This window comes from Coturnix japonica, chromosome 1, assembly GCF_001577835.2.
Source record: "Coturnix japonica isolate 7356 chromosome 1, Coturnix japonica 2.1, whole genome shotgun sequence".
NCBI lineage: Eukaryota > Metazoa > Chordata > Aves > Galliformes > Phasianidae > Coturnix > Coturnix japonica.
This window is the reverse complement of record NC_029516.1, coordinates 42,127,267-42,133,266: the sequence shown is the minus strand read 5'-3', so window position 1 is coordinate 42,133,266 and position 6,000 is coordinate 42,127,267. Positions and strand designations below refer to the sequence as shown.

Below are 6,000 nucleotides of genomic sequence, written 5' to 3'. Positions count from 1 at the left end.
GGCACTTGCTGGAATTATTCACAGCACGAGCTCTACTTTTTCATTTTCTGCTGACTCCATGTGGGTAATTTCTTTCTCATGATTAAAAGTGAGCTTGGCAATTCCTTCAGAGCATTTCTTTAGGTGTGGCTGGATGTGGAGTGGATCCTTTGTCTCAGAAAGGATTCTTGGAAGATCATTGCTGCACTGAGAAAAAAAAAAACCCAAAAAAACAAACAAAAAAAACCAAAAACTGAAAAATGTATATAAAAAAAAAAAGATTAAAAAAAAAAGAATTTTATAGGTATTTATACAAACATTTTTTTACACCGACACCACCAACAGACAGATGAAATGGACTGCTTACCTTGGAAAGAATAGTCCTTTCTTCTCCAAATAATCATTCAAGGCCTTTCTGAATGTCATCTGAAAGCGATTCTGTCTCTTCCAACTTATCCAGCATCTGGGGCTGCGAGATAACCCTCGTGGCATTGGTCTCCTTCACTGACTCCTTCGTTATTAGCCTCCTGGTGGGTGAGATAGAATACAGCGAATGTAATAACCATACTTCACACAACAGGCTTGCTCTCTCTTTTAAATTGAAAATCCCCTTATTACAAAACAAGGGGTGTTCTTTTTCTTCTACCTTTAAGTAGGACTGCCACATTCATTGCTTTTTACAAAAACGCAGCTGCTTTTTAAGCTACAGATAAATAGAATCTGCTAGGCGGTAATTCTACTCAGTCTGAATGCATTATTTTCTAAGTCACTTTGGCAATGGACTTTTTATTATAAACTGGAATGAACAAGTCCTTTTCTCAACTAATTATGAGTATGTTTTGTTCTATACTATTAACCTACAATGCCAGATTGATCAGCTACTTTTTGCTTCAGCCAGCCCAATAAATTAACACATTCTTTCTGGGAAATTAGAGAGCTAATTATTATGACTTTCTAGACTAATGATGAAAATATAAATAATATAGAGCAATGAAGAATGGTGTATCAATAACATTCACACAGTCCCTTTGATGTGCACAATGCAGCCTCACATTTTAACACGACAGATGTGTGGATGGGAGTTATTTTGACTGGACCTCTAGAATTCTCTTTTCATAAAGATTTTTTATATTGATATATAACCGTACTTGACATTCTATGAGAACTGAGGAAAAAAGGCAAATCTGAAACACAGTTTTTCATATACCTGTCCCTGGTGCCCATTTTGTTTTCCTATTGCTGGACTTTCAACTTATAAAAAAATCAGGAAGAATAGAATAGAAGGCAAAGCCACAAAGACACTAAAACAGACAAAAATTGGGATTCGTCTTATTATTCTTTTCAACTTAAAACTACTGTGTTTGATTTGAAAAATAGTTTCGTTTACAGAGAAGAGTTTGATATTCCCCAGTAATACCACAAAGTAGAATACAGCTTTGAGGTTTTTAAGATCGTCATTGATTCAGAACACTCAGATTTGACAAAGAAAAAGTTTCAACGACATTCAAAGAGCACAACACATTTTGCTCAGCTGTTGTCAATAGTTTATAATTGCTGGTACAAAAACACTCCAACAAATGAGATGCAAACATTTAGGTATTTCCACATAATTGCCTTTATGCAAAATACACTGTGATTAACTGCATTTAAAAAATAAAGAAAGAAAGAAGATGAAGAAGAAAGAAAAATCTTTTCTGCTTATTAGTTCAAATTCATTTCAGTACAGATGATCTGAAATACATTAGAATAGTAGAAATATCTGAAGAATGGACTGAAAAGTTTTGGTTTAGCAATCAGAATTACAAATAAGTAACAGTCTTGGAAACAAGACTATGTTTAGTTCACACAGCCACTATCATATATCATACTTTCATTGAGAATAATCCCATCCTTATTTAGATATTTTTGCTTGAAATACTAGGAGAAGTGGTATTTGTTAGACATTCTTCAAAGCAGCTACTGTGGGAAGATATATGCACAAAGTCAAAAACCCTGATATGACTTTGCAGTGCTAAAGCTTGCGACATGAGACATTTCTCAGTCCTCTGGTAGTCTTAAAAAACTATAAATGCTTTTGAGTTGCTGGTCTCCAGTATCTGGATGCCAAATGCTGGAATTCCAGGAGAAGCCTAATTTGTGTATAATGAAGAGCAAACCTATTTTACTGTTTGGTGACTATACATTTCAGTAGAGCTTCGACGATGTGAAAGTAAATGAACAGCTAGACAAAGATTAACTTAGTTTACACTCTTTGTACACCATTTTAAAGGAGAGAGATCTCACCAGTTACTTTACTGTTTAAAACAAGGCCACATTTTCTGCAAAGTTGTACAATTTTGTGCATTCAATATACATACTTCCAGATTACCTCCAAAACACTGTCTAGGACACTTCAAGAGGAACAAAAGGTTTTTGAACTGTTTACTCCTGCTTGCTTAAAAATATGTCTGGGTCTGTCCATTTAGCAACACTTCTTTTCCTGACATGACAGTAAGAACAGCAAAGAGCATTGGAGAGGAGGTTTAGCAATGTGAAAGACTGTTTCCCTGTTTCCCTTAAATTAATTTCTGAATGAAAGCTATTCTCAGTCACTTAGTGGCTGATTTCTAGGCAAGTTACCAGCCTACTCACCTTCAGATTAGTGAATATCCTATCTTTAGTGAAAGATTTACTTTGATTAAAAATGAACTGATTTTGTTTCAGCTGGAACAGTCAAGGGCAATGACGTTTGTGGCATCTACAGCTCATCTTATGCTGAATACTGACAGACAGCTTTTCTTAGAAGTGATAGTTATGATGAAAAATGATTAAGAGAGTCAACAAACATTATAACACTGTTAAGGGCCTCTTTACAGACAGAGACAGCAAACTCACTGTTATGTATTTTACCCAGCTTTATGCCAGAAAGCAGAATCAAAATAATCAAAATATGGTTACAGGAAAAAGGAAAAAATCACCACATATCTTTAGCAAAACTGCTTATAAGTACTGTTTTGCTTTGAGTCTATGTAAAGTGAGTTGCATATCTCTCCCAAAATATTTCTCACACAATTTAAAGAAAGTGTTCATGGGTGCTTTTTTGATATTCATACACTCTCAATAATCTATAGGCCATTTAATAGTTCATCAAGTATAGCTAAACAGAGACAATACTCTGGGGAAGTTACAGCAGTAAAGGCAAATTTTAATGATTTTACTTTGCCTGAAATGAAAGGAGACTCTAGGTCCAAACTTATGGGTAGTAAGTAAGACTTTGCACATTTCACAACCAAGATCTTACCATTTCTCATTCACACCTCTCCTCATAGTGCCATGGAGTTACTTCTGAAGCAGAACTTGAAGTCATTACTCCATAACACCCTGCATAAATCATAAAAATAAAATTTCATTCATCAAAAGCTCTAAGTTACTATATATGCCCCCTGTTATACCATTTTTACACCGAGTTTTAAAGAAAGTGTTGTTTTCTTTTTCCTAGAAACAAAAGTATCTGACATCATAGAAACAGAATGGCTTGGGTTGGAAAGGACCCCAAGGTTCATCAAGCTTCAACCCCCTTGCCACAGGCAGGGCCACCTACTTCCAGATCTGTTACTACCAGGTGGCCCAGGGCCCCATCCAACCTGTTGAACAACTCCAGGGGCAGAGCATCCACAGCCTCTCTAGACAGCACCTCACCACTCTCTGAAAAGAACTTCCCCCTGACATCCTATCTAAACCTTCCCTCCTTGAGCATAAAACTATTCTCCCTTGTCCTATCACTGTCTATCCTTGTAAAAAGTTGGTTCCCCTCCTTTTTAAATATTTTCCCTATTTCCCCTTCCTTTTAAATACTGCAATGAGGTCACCTTGCAGCCTTCTCCAGGCTGAACAAGCCAAGCCCAGCTCCCTCAGCCTGTCTTTACAGGGGAGGTGCTGCAGCCCTCTGATCATCTTTATGGCTCTCCTCTGGACATTCTCCAACAGCTCTATATCTTTTCTGTATTGGGGACACTAGACCTGGACAAAGTACTCCAGATGGGGCCTCATGAGAGCAGAGCAGAGAGGGACAATCACCTCTTTGTACCTGCTGACCACCCCTCTTCTGATGCAGCCCAGGATACCATTGACCTTCTGGGCTGCAAGAGCACACTGCTGGATCATGTTCAGTTTTTTCACCCACCAGGACCCCCAGGTCCTTCTTCACAAGGCTATATCAAAGTACTCTAATACATTTTTTGCAAAAGATATTCTTTACACTTTCCAGTTCTGCTTCATGGAGTACAATGAGGAATCAGACATGCACGAACGCCTGTTTGACTTTCTCACTTGGCTGATTCACTAACTTACTGGGAGACTATGTCTCTATTGTTTTCGAGCTCATTTCATAAAAACTAAACAGAAATCAATTTAAGACAATGAACTTTAAACTTTTCTCTCTCAATACTCTACAGTGCAAAAGTGGCACAGCTAAGTTGGAAAAGTTTTAAATAATGAAAATCACTGAAGCCTAAACCACACACAATATAGTGAAAGCTGAGATGTGAGATGGAGATGAAATCTAAAAGCTAATTAAATTCAACAAGAGCCTCTGAAAGGCAACATACCAGCTTAGCCTCCCATGCTAATATTTCGTTTTGAAGGGTGCAATAAATGGAGGGCTTTTCATGGCTGCAGATTTCAAAATGTGATCCACCAGCTAAACCTGAGAGGGGAGAAAAAAATAGATTAGATGCATGGATTACTGTACTGAATAGATGCCAAGGCCAAGATAAAAAGAATAGATAAGTTAGGGCTTCTGAGGAGCTAAATTTGAAGCCAACCAGCAAAACGGATTGAACCTTATTACCTCCAGTCACTGAGAAATTCCCTAGACAGTTGGATGTAATTTGAAAAGGTCAGAAAAAAAATTTCCTTCACAGTATTATTTCTTCATGGTTTAAGGGTGTACGTTTGTGAGATGCCAGCTCTAATCATTTTTATTGACTTGCTGTGAAGAGACAGACAGATGCACAGAGAAGCAAGACAGATGTGTAAGACATGTCCTACCTTTGTTTCCAGTTCTAAAACACATCACAGTATTAGGTACATTTTAACGTTAATAATTTCAGTTTGTCCATTGCTATCACTGAGAGAAGTGCCTTGTTTGTCCAAGTCAGGCACAAAAGGGGAGAAATATTGCGCATATCATTGAAAACTTGCTACAATTTTTCATATTTGATATGAGAGTTCATTGAATTTTATGTGAATCTGAAATATATAACTGGAATTCAGTAAGTGTAATAGGATTTTCTAAACAATTTTAGGTCATCTCAGTTGATTTTTCTTTTCATTTAAAGGGAAGTAGCTCTCTCTGAACAGATTATAGAATGACCTTCAACATCCTGACAGTACAAGCTTTGTTAGCAGTGTGGCTGTCCTGTGGAGAAACAAAACAAAAAAAAAAAAAAAAAAAAAAAAAAAAAGGAAAAAAAAAAAAAAAAAAAAAAATCAACAAAACAAACCACCTCAATTAAAAGCATTTAATTATTTTACTTAGCATACACAGAGGCTTGCAATCAATCTGAACATTTGCTAACATTACATTAACAGTCAATTTTTTTGTCATGCAATTAAAATCAAAGGAGATTTAACAACACAAAAGCAGAATTATCCATCCCAGCCCCTAGAAAAGTTTAATTAACATTAGATTTCCTTTCACTCAGAAGACATTTGTCTTCCATTCATAACACAAACATTGGTATTCATTGTATTTTGGCACTGAATGCAATGCAGAGACAATTTTAATGGCCATTAAAGTATAGCTCTGTAATTTCCTCCACTGCATTATGTTTATAGAACCTGCGTGAAAGATGACTAAAACTGTTTCCACTTGGATAAGAAAGTCATTTCCCTACGGTTGTATTCCCTCCTTTTAAGCACCATACATTTGAAGTAACAAGAAATCTCAGCAGAATAGTTGCATATATACATTCACTCCTCCAGAACATTATATCTCTAAAAGAATTGGGAAGTGTTAGCTTTGGGGGAGGGGGGCTCAGG

The 6,000-nt window shown here is 36.5% G+C and overlaps 1 long non-coding RNA gene across 3 annotated transcripts in view; it reads right to left on the bottom strand.

The window, feature by feature from the left end:
- Window positions 1-323: 323 nt before the first annotated feature.
- Window positions 324-6,000, bottom strand: part of LOC107311761 — a 74,509-nt gene continuing 68,832 nt past the window's right edge. The window contains exons 6-8 of one of the 3 annotated variants that reach the window (XR_004306892.1): window positions 4,566-4,663; window positions 3,260-3,339; window positions 324-506 (exon numbers count right to left, since the gene is read on the bottom strand). This is a non-coding gene — a long non-coding RNA (uncharacterized LOC107311761). The remainder of the gene's footprint in view (window positions 507-3,259; window positions 3,340-4,565; window positions 4,664-6,000) is intronic. The other 2 variants (XR_001554231.2, XR_004306897.1) reach the window with 2 other exon arrangements.